Source organism: Petaurus breviceps, unplaced genomic scaffold (assembly GCF_028583685.1).
Source record: "Petaurus breviceps papuanus isolate PSGF00001 unplaced genomic scaffold, PetGlider_PUasm1.0 90723, whole genome shotgun sequence".
NCBI classification, from domain to species: domain Eukaryota; kingdom Metazoa; phylum Chordata; class Mammalia; order Diprotodontia; family Petauridae; genus Petaurus; species Petaurus breviceps.
The window spans coordinates 2,274,232-2,288,853 of NW_027187323.1; the positions used below are offsets into that span (position 1 = coordinate 2,274,232).

Sequence of the window (14,622 nt, forward strand, 5' to 3'; positions counted from 1 at the left end):
TCTCTCTCTCTCTCTCTCTCTCTCTCTCTCTCTCTCTCTCTCTTCTCCATCTCTGTCTGTCTGTCTGTCTGTCTGTCGTCTGTCTCGGACTCAGTGCTACTTACCAGAGAATATGGCTTCACAAGATGGCAAACACTTGTGCTTCTGGATGGCCTTTCAGAAGAGGATGTTAAAGAATTCACAAACACAAGTTAAACAGCCGACATTCTTTATGGAGATACCAGGGGAAGGGCAGTTGGTCGTAGGTTAGTCTTTCCATTCAGACCTACAGATAAAGAAAGCAATCACCAGTATGAGCATTCTCATTCTATAGGAAAGCAAACAGGAATCTAGAGTCAGGCTTCAATCATTCACATTAACTGGCAAAGAGGAGGACAGACTATCTCAAATGGCAGATAAACTCCAAATCATTCGTGTTTGGCTTTGGAAAGCATTCCATAAATTCTCTGACAAGTTCACCATCCTAAATATTTTTGATTTAAACTAATGCTAAAACACTGTTATCTTCCCTGAACATGCAGCCAGTTGAACTCATTCATGTCTCTTATCAATAGTGTATTAGTGTGCCTATCTTCTCACAGCTCCTTCAACATTGACTGGTTCTAGGTTTTCTAATTCTTTTACAATTTTCAGCCTGTATACAGTAGCAGAGTGGAAAGAGTTGTGGGGGTAGCCCAAGGCTCAGGTGAGTCTCCTTCTCTTCCATCTCTATACTTACGGGGTGATTTCATCAACTCTCATGGGGTCAATTATCATTTCTATACAAATGATTCCCAGATCTTTATATCCCTAGTCTTTTTACCAAGGGAATGTCCCACATCATTTATTACCTACTAGAAATTCCAAATCAGATGTCTCATAGTCGCCTTTAACTAAACTAACAAAAATTGAGCTCCTTAGCTTTCCCTCCAAAGCCACCCCTCTTTTATCCCTTTTTCCATTGAAGATACCATCAGCCTTCTAGTCATTGCTGACTCTTCATTTTCTCTCACTCCACATATCCAATCAGTTGCTGCTCAGTTTTATTGATTCCACCTCCACAGCATCTCCTAAATTCATTCATCATACAAGTTCAGGCCCTCATTGCATTTCACCTAGACTTGTAAAATCAACCTAATTGATTTTCCTTGCTTCAAATCTCTTCTCCTTTTCAAGTCATCCTCCATTTAGCTGACTGTGAGCACTATAATAGCAGCCTTCCCAACCCACTAAAGGGAGAAACCCTGGGAAAGCTTAAAACTCCTTGTTAAGTAAAGCAAGTAATATCCCAAAGTCACTTTTTCCTTCCAGCAGGGAGTTTAAGTATCAACTACCTTCCAATTGCCCAAGAATCTTTCTTCCCTTCCACTACCATGAATCAATACCAGTGGCCACTCCTATAAGTTCTCCTCACTCCTTTTCCCAATTCCAGGTCCACCTATATTCATATAAGAACACTATAAAACCACCAGACTTTACTGGTTTGAGGGCAGTGCCCCATTCTCTCCAGGATCCAATGGACTCGACTGATTTCTACCAGCTTTCCTAAATATCCAGCATACCCTAAGTTGGTCCCCTCAAGTTTATCTTCTTACACTTTACTCCCTTCCATGTTGTAAAGCCAACCACTAGCAGCTTTCCAGAGGATGGCTGCTTTTCAAGGTTCTGATTACACAGTATAGTGAACACTCTATTCCATAACAAATCAGAGCAAAACATTCACAGTAAATCAAGGTACAGCATTCACAATGTTACAACTTATTTACAACTTATTACAGAAAATAAAAATACAGCATTCAAACACCTTATCACTAAGATGGCCACATAGTTTTCACCACAGTGGTCACAAAGTTTTCAACAAAGAACAATCATTTAGTAACTCAAGCATTCAATCATCCTTAAGGAAGTTTGCCTCCTCAAGGGACACAAAGTACAATAGTCAAAGTTCTCCACTCACTGGGCACACTAAGTTACAAATCAGTCGCTTATAAGTTACAAATCAGTTGCATCAATCGCTAAGTACAATCTTTTAGTCAATCAGTCATTCAATCAACTCAATCATTCAATCATCCCTCATCATTCACTATTCAATCATCAGAAAATACACAGACCCTCCACCCCTAGGTCACTAGTAAATTACAATTTCTCAGTCAGTGCACAGTATTCAAGTAAAGTCTTCTTTCAGCTTGACTCAGGGTGGTCTCTCAGATTCCCTGGATTCCCTTCCATGGTCCCAGATCCTACCTGGATTCACCAAACTGTCACCTGTGTTCAAAAGCAGAGAGCTCCCAGGTCCTTGTCCAGCTCTCCACACACTTCCTGTTCCACACTGAAGCTCACATCATCCAGTCCACCTTAAATCCTTCACAGTCTCTGTTCCTGGGAAGTTAAGGCTTAACAAAGCCACAAACAGGTTCATACAAAGTACCAGCATCACAATCATGCTTCCTCAGTCTGAGGCAGCTCCAGCTGGCTTTTGGACTCAGCAGTTCCTCAGCAGAAGCTCCAGTTCGTTCTCAGAATCAAAATCACTTCACCCAGATTCCCAAAATCAAAATCATTCTCTCCAGCCTGGGGGGGGGCAGGGGGGGGGGGGGGGGCTTTCCTCTTCAGACTCCCGGGTGGCAGCAGCTTCTGCCTCCACAAAGCTTGCTCCAAGAAGATCTGACTTTCCAGCCAAGGTCTTTCCTTATATACAGTATCACTTCTCCCTATTCAGCCCCTTCTTCTTACATCAGCAACAGAGGAATTACACCTTCTGTTTCTTTAACAAAGTCTTGATTAATTACTAAGTGCTAATACCTGTTACCTTTGCCAATACAAAGTGACTGAATGACATTACTATTACAGCTGTACTCTTCAATCCAGTGGCACTGGCCTCCAAGCTATTCCACAAACAAGATACTCCATGTCTCAGCTGTGGGCATTTTCTCAGGCTGTCCTCATGCCTGGAATGCTCCCTCCTCACTGCTACCTACTGGATTCCGTGGCTTCTATTAAGTCCCAGCTAAAGCTTCATCTTGTACAGGAAGCCTTTCCTAACACCTCTTAATTCTAGAGCCTTCCCCAATCCCTATTTATCCTATGCTTAGTTTGTTTGCTATTGTCTTCTTTATTTGATTGTAAACTCCTAGAGGATAGGGACTGTCTTTTGCCCTTTTTTTGTATCCCTAGCACTTAACATACAGCAGTCACTTCATCACTGTTTACTGACTGATCAATAAAGCTGCCTTGCTTTAGGGTCTTGTTGTATGCTCCATGTTTCTCTGTACGGGACTTCAGTATTCCAGACCATCTTCAGCCTGCATTAAGAGACTACCAAAACAATAAGCTCAATGCACAGATCTATGTCACTCTCCTGCTTGACATCAGAGATTTCCTATTATCCATACAGTCAAATATAAATGCCTCTGTTTGGTATGTGAAGTCCTTGACAACCTTGTTCCAATCCTCACTTACAGTTTTATTTTACATTACTTTCTTTCATGCATTCTTAAGTTTAGGCAAAGAGATCTTCTTACTGTTCCTCATATGACACTGCATTTCCCAGTTCCATGCCTTTCAACAAGCTGTTCCCCATTCCTGGAGCACATTCCCTTCTCACTTTTGCCTCTTCCTCAGCCCTCCCTGAGCTATCAGTGCCCAGGAATTTACTTTGTGTACATATGGTTTGCTTGTATAGAACATAATCTCCTTAAGGACAAAATATTTCATTTTTGTCATTGTTTTTCCAGCATAGTTCTGGAACACTGTAGGTACCAACCCTAACCCTAAATGCTTGTTGATTAATTAATTAAAATCAAATGCCCAAATGACATTAAAGAATATAAACAAAATTTCCAAAAGAAATACAAATTATAAGTCACCATATAGAAAAATTCTACTGATCAATAATAATAAAAGTAAAGTAAAGTAACTCTGAGCTTTCACCTCATACAGAAATTGGCAAAGATAATAAAAAAGGGAAACAGTCAATGTTGAAGGGGCTGGTGGAAGCCAATAATACACTGTTAGGAGAGTTGGGAATTGACCCAACCATTCTGGAATAGAATTTGGAATTGTATGACCAAAGTTACTGAAGTGTTGTTCATCCCTTTGACCTCATCTCACTCCAAGGAAATGAATGCAAAAAGAAAATTCTCATATGTATAAAAATATTCATAGAAGCAATTTTAGGGCAGTAAAAAACACTGGAATCAAGTAGGGCCCCTTCGATTGTGGAATGGTTGAACAAATTATAGTATATGAATGTAACAGAATATAACTGTGCCATAAGAAATGACAAATGAGGAATGCACATATAAAGTGGATGGGAGGGAAACATTCATCACAGCCTAGAGGAAGATAGGAAATGTGAAGATTTGTGGGGATTGATACAAAGTAGGTGGAATCAGTAGGAGCATATGCAACAATGAATATAAGAATATAAATAAAAACAAAACAAAAAGGCATTGGAACTCAGAAGAAATGCAGTGACCACTATATTCCTAAGTCATATGAGCACAGACATGGAAATACTGATGATATTTGTTGGTCAGTTTTGCTAGGCTCTTTTTCTTTGTTACAAAGGAGTATCTTGGGCTTTGGGTTGGAGGAGAGCAAGGATATGAAGAAAAATAATTACAGTACAAAAAGTATAGTCCCAAATAAGAATGTTAAGAATTCTACGTATAGAGGTGGCTAGGTGGCACAGTGAATAGAGCACTGGCCCTGGAGTCAGGAGGACTTGAGTTCAAATCCAGTCTCAGACACTTGACATACTTACTAGTCATGTGACCTTGGGCAAGTCACTTATCCCCAATTGTCCTACCCTCCCCCCTCCAAAAAGCAAAAAACAAAATAAAATTCTATGAATGATTATATAATTCTAAATAACCAGAAATTAGCTAGACATGCAGCACACAAATGCCTACCTCGGGATCACCATATAAAAACAGCTAGCATTTATATAGCACTTTAAGGTTTACAAAGCACTTTACAAATATTATCTAATTTTATCCTCACAACAACTCTAAAGGCAGGTGCTATTATCTTCATTTTACAATACAGAAACTGCGGGGGCAGCTAGGTGGTGCAGTGTGTAGAGCACCGGCCCTGGAGTCAGGAGGACTTGAGTTCAAATCCAGCCTCAGACACTTAACACTAGCTGTGTGACCATGGGTAAGTCACTTAACCCCAATTGCCCCTCCAAAAAAAAAAAAGGCAAAAAAAAATACAGAAACCGAGACAGACCTAAGTCAAGTGACTTGACCTAGATTATACAAGCTAACTAGTGTCTAAGCCTAGATTGGAATTCAGGACTTCCTGACTCCAGTACTCTATCCCTAGCTGCCTACATACCATATTCCTAATAATGGTTAAAAACAAAACCAAACCTAGCCTCTGAAGGAACAATCTACCCAGATTTAGAGGAAACAACATCATCACCACCTTATATTTATAGAAAATGTTCTTAATCTGGGATCTATGAACTTCTAAAATATATATATATATATATACACATGTATATACATATATATATATAGATAACTATTTCTTTTCTTTTTTTTTTTGCTTTTTGGAGGGCAATTGGGGTTAAGTGACTTGCCCAAGGTCACACAGCTAGGTTTGTGTGTGTGTGTGTGTGTGTGTATTGTATGTGTGTTAAGTGTCTGATGCTGGACTTGAACACAGGTCCTCCTGACTCCAGAGCCAGTGCTCTATTCACTGCACTACCTAGCTGCCCCTGATAACTATTTCAATATAACTGATTTCCTTTATAATCACATGCATTTTATTTTATACATTAAAAATATTCTGAGGAGATCCCAATAGGCTTCACCATACTGGCAAAGGGTTTCACGGTACAAGCAACAATTAAAAACCCCTAATTTATAGTGTTCTTTCCACTAGTGCATTGGTGATAGAGTTGTGAACTGATCCAACTACTCTGGAGAGCAATTTGGAACTACACCGAAAGGGCTATAAAACTGTGCATGACCTTTGATCGAGCAATACTACTACTAGGTCTGTATCCCAAAGATATCATAAAAGAGCAGAAAGGACCCACATTTATAAAAATATTAATAGCAGCTCTTTTTGTGGCAGCAAAGAATTGGAAATTGAGGGGATGCCCATCAATTGGGGAACGGCTGAACAAGTTGTGGTATATGAATGTAATGGAATACTATTGGGCTATAAGAAATGATGAGTAGGCAGATTTCAGAAAAACCTGGATAGATTTACATATACTTATGCTAAGTGAGGTGAGTAGAACTAGCAGAACATTGTACACAGTAATAGACAGCAACACTGTGTAATGATCAACTATGAAAGATTTAGATCTTCCCAGCAATGTAATGATCCAAGACGATTTTGAAGGACTCATGATGGAAAATGCTGACCACATCCAGAGAGAGAACTATGGAGTCTGAATGCAGATAGAAGCATATATTTTCACTTTTTTGTTTTATCTTTCTCCTGGTTTTTCCCTTTTGTTCTGGTCCTTTCACAGAGTGACTTAAGTGGAAATATGCTTAAAATGATTGTATGTGTACAACCTATAATAAATTGCTTGCTGCCTTGGGGAGGGGCAGGGAAAGGAGGGAGGGAGAAAAATTTGGAACTCAAAATCTTACAAAAATGAATGTGGAAAATTATCTTTAAATATAATTGGAAAATATAAAATGCTATTAAATGTTTTAAAAAATGATGTTCTTTAATCTCTGATTGGCTTTGGTACACATAATCTTTTTTGGTTATCTCAAGGTAAACAGGGAAAGTATTCTATACTAACCACATTTTGACTTTAGAAATGAAGTAACAGAGTCAAGAAGGCTAAGTGACTTGCCCAAGGGAGAAACAGCAAAAAGTCATGGACCTGGGCCTAGAATCCAAGCCCATGTCAGTCCCATGTTCTTTTCATCCCCTTTTGCTGACCCTAGGAATCAGAAAACTTGACCATCCACTGTTTACCTCTAATGATTTAAAATATTAGGTGGATTTGTTTACTTCGAAGATGAATAGCCAAAGTAATGTTTTGTTCTTTCATTCATCATTCTTGATGATTTAAAAGATTTACTCTTCACAGGAGTAAAACAACAGGCCAAGACCAATTCACATCAAATTAAACCAAAAAAGCTTAAGTGCTTACTATGTGCTAGGCACTGTGCTAAGTACTGGGGTACAAAAAATATTTATAGTAGCTCTTTCTGTGATAGAAAAAAAAAACCCAGAACCCTGACAACTGCAAACTAACAGGAAATCTAGAAAAACAATTTTGAGTACTTTAAACTGGTTGAGAATGAAATGAACAGAACCAGGAGAACAATTTATATAACACTGTAAAACAAAAAACAAAAAAACACCAAAACTTTGAAAACTGTAAAAACTGTGATCAATACAATGACCCTTCATGATTCCAGAGGGTCAATGATGAAACAGATTATTCACTACAGGGAAGGGATGGATTCAGAGCGCAGACTGAGACATATATATTATTATATATGGCCACTAAAGGAATCTCTTTTGCCTGATTATGTATGTTTGTTATAAGAAATCTATTTTTCTTTTCTTTTTCTAAAAAGCAGGATGGGGTGGGGGGTGCGCCACTAGATGGGACAGTGAATAGAGCACCAGCCCTGGAGTTAGGAGGACCAGAGTTCAAATCCAGCCTCAGAATCATGTGTACTAGCCATGTGACTTTAGGCAAGTCACTTAACCACAACTGCTCTTCAAAAAGCAAAAAAAAAAAAGTAGGATGGGGGTGGGAGGGAGAAAAAATAGATTTCTGTTATTTCTTTTAAATAGAATGTTAGTGGGTTATTGCAGATGTAAAATGTTTCATGTACTTTCAGGTGAAGTCATTGTATTACTAGTTTTACTTAACTGTCTTACTTTGTTACAAGAGAATTCTCACAGACCAAATAATCTGTAAATGTTTGCAATGTAAAAAAAATTTTTTTGAAGTCAAACAGTCCTTACTCTCAGAGAGCTCACACATTGGAGTGGGGGAGACAGTCCACATATAATTAAACTTGCTCTTTTATATGGACCAGGAAGAGTCACTTTCAGTCATTTTTATTTCAATCTTATTTCCAATTCCTATTAACAAAGTTTTTCTCATCAAGCTCTCAAGCCTGTTGGGGAAAAATTGTTTTACAGAATCCAGAGGGAACCAGGAGCTCGGTTTAAAAAAGAAAACAAACAAACAAAACCAAAAACAGATTGAGCATGCAACAGTTTCAAAATTTACTGTTACTTTCTCAGTGTTTGTTTTCTACCAGATTTCCCGCCCCCCCCCCCCCCCCCCCCGGCCCTAATTCAGTCTTCACTTAATGTTCTGGCCTGCAAACACAATAAAATCGTTCATTAAAATATCTATTAGAGAGCAGCAATAATGAAAATAAAGCCCAGTAGCATAAAATGGGATAGCTCATGTAATCATTTCCATCTGGGAAAGTGATGTTCTAAAAGTTAATCAGCAAATAAACCATTAATGCCCCAGAATCTCTCCATGCCTAAGATTCTCTTCAGTTGTAAGTTAAAGTAGATTCAGAAGCTACATTAACTCTGTCCATCAGGCAAGTACAGCAATAACTTCTTATACAGTGACCTAGTGGCATTTGAGTCAATCTAGCTCACAAGTGTGTTTAATTTACAAATGGAGAGTACTGTTGATTTATCTCATTTGGGAAGTCAGAAATGCATCATGGTGCAGGCATGGATAGAATGCTGGACTACAAGTTAGGAAGCTGTTGAGTCATTTTAAGTTGTGTCCAACTCTTTGTGACCCTATTTTGGGGTTTCTTGGCAAAGATACTGGAGTGGTTTGCCACATCCTTCTCTAACTCATTTTACAGATGAGGAAACTGAGGCAAACAGGGTGAAGTGACTTGCCCAGGGTCACACTGCTAATAAGTGTCTGAGGCCACATTTGAACTCAGCACAATGAGTCTTCCTAACTCCAAGCCCCGCCTCTATCCACTGCACCATCTAGGTGACCCATCAAGTCAGGAAGACTACAATCCAATTCCCAACTCTGACACTTACTAGCTATGTGACCATGGTCAGGACTCTAGACCTCTATGCTAACCGTAAAAAAAGAGATGATCATGCCTATAAAACATACCCAACCATACTGCTGTCAGGCCAAAATGAGATCATATATGTAAAGTGAATTGCAAATTTTAAAGTACTGGATAATGTCATTATTAATAGGTTTATCTTTGTCATGCAATTTTTCCATTTTGAATGTCAACAAAGACCATGTCAATAGAACTTAGGTTTAAAGAAATTAAGATGCAAGAGCATCTTTTACCTGATTGGTATGATCAAATGACAAGATGTGACTGAATGACCAACAGAAGTTAATAAACACTTAGTAAGTCTACTATATACTAGGCAATGAGGCCACAAAGATCAAAATGAGAAAGCCCTGTTTCTTCAAGACAATTATACTAGTGAAGCTATTCTATTCAATAATCAGTCCAGAAAAATTTTATTAACTGCCCACCAGGCAGTAGGCACTGGAGATACAAAGACAGTTCCTGCCTTCAAGGAGCTCACAGTGCAATGGGGCTGACAACATAAAAACAACTATGTACAATTAAGATACATACAGGATATGCTGGAAATAATCAATAGTGCAAGGGCACTAGAATTAAGGAGTGCAGTTGGGGGGAGTGGAGGGAAATAGCCTTCTGATAGACTGTTACTCAGTTCGCAAGTGTAAGAACAAGCTTTGATCTCTGGAGAAGAACCCAAAATGGGGCTCCATAAATAAGCTGTCTATGGAAGCAAGGCAAAAGGGCACACTTGTAACAGAGACTTCCAGGACTGGCTGGTGTCAATGTTATACATTACTACACTACCCACAAATGAAGAGCTTTTGCCACAGCCTTCCCATACATATTCTGAATATTTCAGGAGGTGGAGGGATGGGGAAAATCTCAAGAGATGCTACTGTTTTAAATCCATCCTCCGATAGTTCTTTTATTTCAAAAGAACACCATCCAATGATTGAGAATTCTAGGTAAAATATAAGTCTGCTTTTCCCTGCTGAAGTGGTTTTTTATGATTATAAATGCCTAGGAAAACTTGGCTACTGACAATTGGTGCCTTTTTCTCTTTTTAAAAATATCAGCATTCAATGGAATAAAGAAATGGAAAAAAAAATGAAGGATCATGCATCTCTAAAAGAAGAACTGTAGGGAGACAGCCAATAGTGATTATAAAATGATTAGAAAATTGATCATCATCTAGTAACTCAACACTGAAGTTTTCCACAACCTCAACCCAGTTCTTACCACTTATCACAACATGCTGGTAAGAATATTCTCCTTACCAAATTCCCATCTCTTGCCCTGCTACTTCCCCCAGAGCAAGTGAGGGACTGCATCTCTGTCCCAGTCAACATAAATCCAGGCTATCTGCTTTAGTAGTGGTAATTAATCTTCAACAATTAACTTGCACCACAGACTCAGATACTATATCTTTTTTAAGACAAAGCATCTGCAGTTATAGTATCTTGTACCATAAACACTTCTCCGTGGAATTTTGTTCAGCTTTATAACAAAGGATATTTTTATCCTAAATGATATTGAGAGGGAGAAGTCTGCCCACAAGGACCTTTACAGGAATGGCTTATTTATTACTATACAACATTAGTGAGGGACTATTTTAAATTCTATTGTTTCAATGGCCTTAAAATTAAAAAAAAATTTTTAAAGCTAACTAGTCACATCAGATTTATCCCTATGCTTTCTATCAATCTACAACTATTCTAGATTCCTGGGAGAGGAAGCTCCAGAGCTAACCTCTTCACAATTGGAAAGACTAGTAGAATTCCATGATGTGGATTCTGTAAAAGACAACATATACACTCACTGAAGAATTCCAGTTGATCAAAATTTCTTTGCATTTCACTACAGTTATCCAGAAATGCACCTTTATATATGAGATCAAAAGACCCTCCGTATACAAGGCCATATACATTGGAAATAGTGCTAGCTTGCATTCAGAAAACATGGTAGCTAGTCCTTGGTGTGCCATTAAGTGGGTATGTGATTTTACATATCATTAATCCCATCTAGACCTCAGTTTCCAGATGACCTGGGTTCAAATTATAACTGATGATTATTACTTGTGTGACCTTGGGCAAACCACTTAGCCTCCATGGACCTCTGTTTCCTTTTCTGTAAAATGAAAGTAGATTGGCTTAGAGACAAGCCTAGAAGTTCCTTCTAGCTCTAAATACTCTTATGGTTTTAGGACAAAATGATCTCGAACTTCCTTTCTCAAAGTATGTCCTTTAACCCCACATTAGCAGGACCTATGTTACTTTTTTGGCTGACCAACTCAACACAGAAAGAGATGCGTAAAACATAAAAAAGAAAGAGCAGGCTTTCAGATCTATAACTGCTATTGGCTTAAGGGTATTGTTACTTACCCTAAATGAAAAAGAAGCAGCTCTGGTGCACAGGATCAGACCTTAATTACAAGCACCGGCATTCTGTCTTGGAGTTCACTACCACAGCACTCTTTACTAAACGGCCTGCCAAGGAGCAATGAAGCTGAGCGCTGGCAATTCTCTCAACAAGCTGGGGAGAATGGAAGGCTAATTTAATGGGGCAAGGCCAAGTGCAGTTAACAAGCTGCACATCTGTAAGAGGAAAATAAGTTGTCCCAAACCATTAGCACTAAGTCTCTCTCTAAAGAGCTCTAAAGGAGTCTGAGGGCACTTTCTACTCTAGCTTCCAAGCCTGACACTAACAAGTCAAGCCCTTCCATATGCATATCTACAAAAGGGAGACTGCAAGCAACTTTCTACCTCCAGCACCCCTGGAGGGTGAAGAGAAGGAAAAAAGCATTTATATAGCACCTACTGTGTGCCTGATGCTGTGCTAAGCAAATATTTTACAAACATCACCACAACTGATTCTCCCAACTACTCTCCCAGGTAGGTTCTATTATTATTCCCATTGTATAGTGGAAGAAACTGAGATAAACAGAAATTATGACTTGCCTAGGTCCCACAGCTAGGAAGTATCTGAGGCCAAATTTGAACTCAGGTCTTCTCTGTCTCCAGACCCAGTACTCTCTATTCACTGTACCATAAGCTGCCTCTGGAAATCTGGAAATCCCAATAGTGAAGTTAGACATTTAAAAAATTATGCCTTATTTAACATGCATTAAAAAAAAAACTTTTGAGTCCTCTAATTCTCTCCCTTCAGACTCTCCTCTACCCCTTGAGAAGACAAGGAGTATGATATTGATTATACATGTAAAATAATGCAAAACATAATTCCAGATTAGCCATGCTGCAAAAAAAAAAAAAAAAGCAAGAAAAATAAAGTAAAAAGTATGCTTCAGTCTGCACTCAAAGTTCATCAGTTCTCTCTCTGGAGAAAGAGCATTTTTCTTCATGAGTCCTGTGGAATTTAAACACTTACTGTCAAACAATTTAGATCATAGTATCCACATATAACTTCTTTTATGAAAAGAAATGTAGAGTCTTTCAACCATTTAACTGATTATCAACCTGCACAATGGCTCTAAGCTACACGACTCCTTAAAAGTGGTTAGAAAGCATGGTAATCTGCCTCATGGTACTGCAGTAAGCAGTCCTTAGAATGCAGTCTACAGTTGGCATAGGGCTCCCTCTTAGCTGCTGAGGGTTTGGTTCATAATTCTGTAATTGGGCATCTCAAGGAACCCTAAGAAAGTAGATCTTTTCTTTTCAGGGTAAGGTTTAGTGGTTTCAGTGATACTGAGGTCAGCTCCCCCAAGCATCAAATTACCAAAACTGTGGAATACAGCCATCTCCCAGAAGCCTCAATAACACAAATTTCATTGGTCCAGGTCATTCCCTTGGGGTTTATAAATGACAGATTGCTAGTCAGCGACATCATGCACCTAAGAAATACTGGTAAGAATGTTTTTGTTTGTTGACTCATAAATCTAATAAAAAATGCCTTAAACTTGAAAGAACAGTGGTAGGAGAAAACAGTCTATGTATATAACCATCAAGATGAATAACACAAAGAGCAGTCATAATGTAGGAAGAACGATAGTAGATGAAAACCACAGACATAGACAGGAGCTAAAATTTGGTAAAACTGATAACTTCAAATAATTATACATAAATGTTCAAAATTTAGGCAACAAGCAACATGAACTACAGGTCCTAAAACAAGAAGGCAAACTTGTATCATAGGTATTGCTGAGACTTGGAATGAGAGACATAAAAAAAAAAAAAAGCTTTGTAAGGGTATGCTTTATCCAATTCAATCAGGACAGGCAAAAAGAAAGTGGAGGTAGAATAAAATTTATTGTACATTAAGAAGATATACTGATGGGAGAATACACAGGGAGTAGAGTAGCAAGGAGGGGACAATCAGACGCAATTTTGTCATCAGAGAACACTATGGACCATCTAAACAGGAAGAAGCAATAGATAAGGAGTTCGAGAAGCTAATTGAAAGGCTGGCACAGAGCCATGATCAATCAATCAAGTATTATTAAGCACATATTATGTGTCAGGAACTGTGGTGCTGGGGATATGAACACAAAGAATTAAACCATTTCTAATTTCAATAAGCTTATGTTCTAATGGGGGGGATAAGTACGTACAAAAATAAATACAAGATAAATGTAATATTAATAAATACAAATATGTTCAAGGTAATTAAATACAAGTTAGTTCGGAAGAGAAGTGTTTGTGGGACTCAGGAAAATTCTATGTGTAGAATATAATACTAGAGCTGCATCTTTAGAGAAGAGAATCACCAATGATGGAAAAATTCAATTATCTGGAGCTCCATGAGCTCTCTCTCCAACACAGAGATCTAGTAACTCCTTGACTTGTGATAATTTCATTCTTCAAAGGGCAGAAGAATCAAAAAGGAGGAATTCTATTCTGAATTTGAGTTTCACAAATAGGTAGAAACTTGTTGGAGTTGAGATGATGGGAACTTTGGGAGGAAGTGATTATGTCCTCCTAAAATTTGTAGTAGACAAGAGGAAACTAGGCATACTCTGACTTGCATTCCAGATTTTGAGACTACAGATTTTAAAAGAGGTAGGAACCCATGGATTAGCTCCATATCATTTTGGCATTAGCTGCCCAAATGAGAACCATACTTATTAATGAAAATGAGATATTCCAACAAACTGAAACAGTCCAAACCTCCAAAAACCCAGGATCCTTTTGATGACCAGCTATGACCTCACTCATTGATATTGTTCTGAAAGTTTACTGAAAGAATGAGGAATTCTTTGTGACCTATGGCCATAGAATTTTGGTTGGACCTTCTCTTGTTGAGGATAAGGGAGTCTGAGTCTTTACATTGCGACTGTGGGAGTGGGTGACCTTCAATGATGTATGGGAGATCAAGCCCCTAAAATAGCCCAATATGTTCAGATATATATCTATAGAATAAGGAATCTGTGAATTTTCTGGTCTATACAACTATTCAGGTTCAGGAGAGAGAAAGAGAGAGAGAGAGAGAGACAGAGAGAGAGACAGAGAGAGAGAGAGACAGAGAGAGAGACAGAGAGAGAGAGACAGAGAGAGAGACAGAGAGAGAGACAGAGACAGAGAGAGACAGAGAGAGACAGAGAGAGACAGAGACAGAGACAGAGAGAGAGAGACAGACAGAGAGA

General features: G+C 38.5%; 1 protein-coding gene across 11 annotated transcripts in view; it reads right to left on the reverse strand.

The window, feature by feature from the left end:
- Window positions 1-14,622, reverse strand: part of LYPD6B (LY6/PLAUR domain containing 6B) — a 242,919-nt gene that overhangs the window by 115,334 nt on the left and 112,963 nt on the right. For 7 of the 11 annotated variants that reach the window (XM_069066717.1, XM_069066722.1, XM_069066720.1 and 4 more), the window contains one exon: window positions 105-265. The exons of the other annotated variants lie outside the window; for them this stretch is intronic. The gene's annotated coding sequence lies outside the window, so the exon portion shown is untranslated. The remainder of the gene's footprint in view (window positions 1-104; window positions 266-14,622) is intronic. 11 annotated transcript variants of the gene reach the window in all.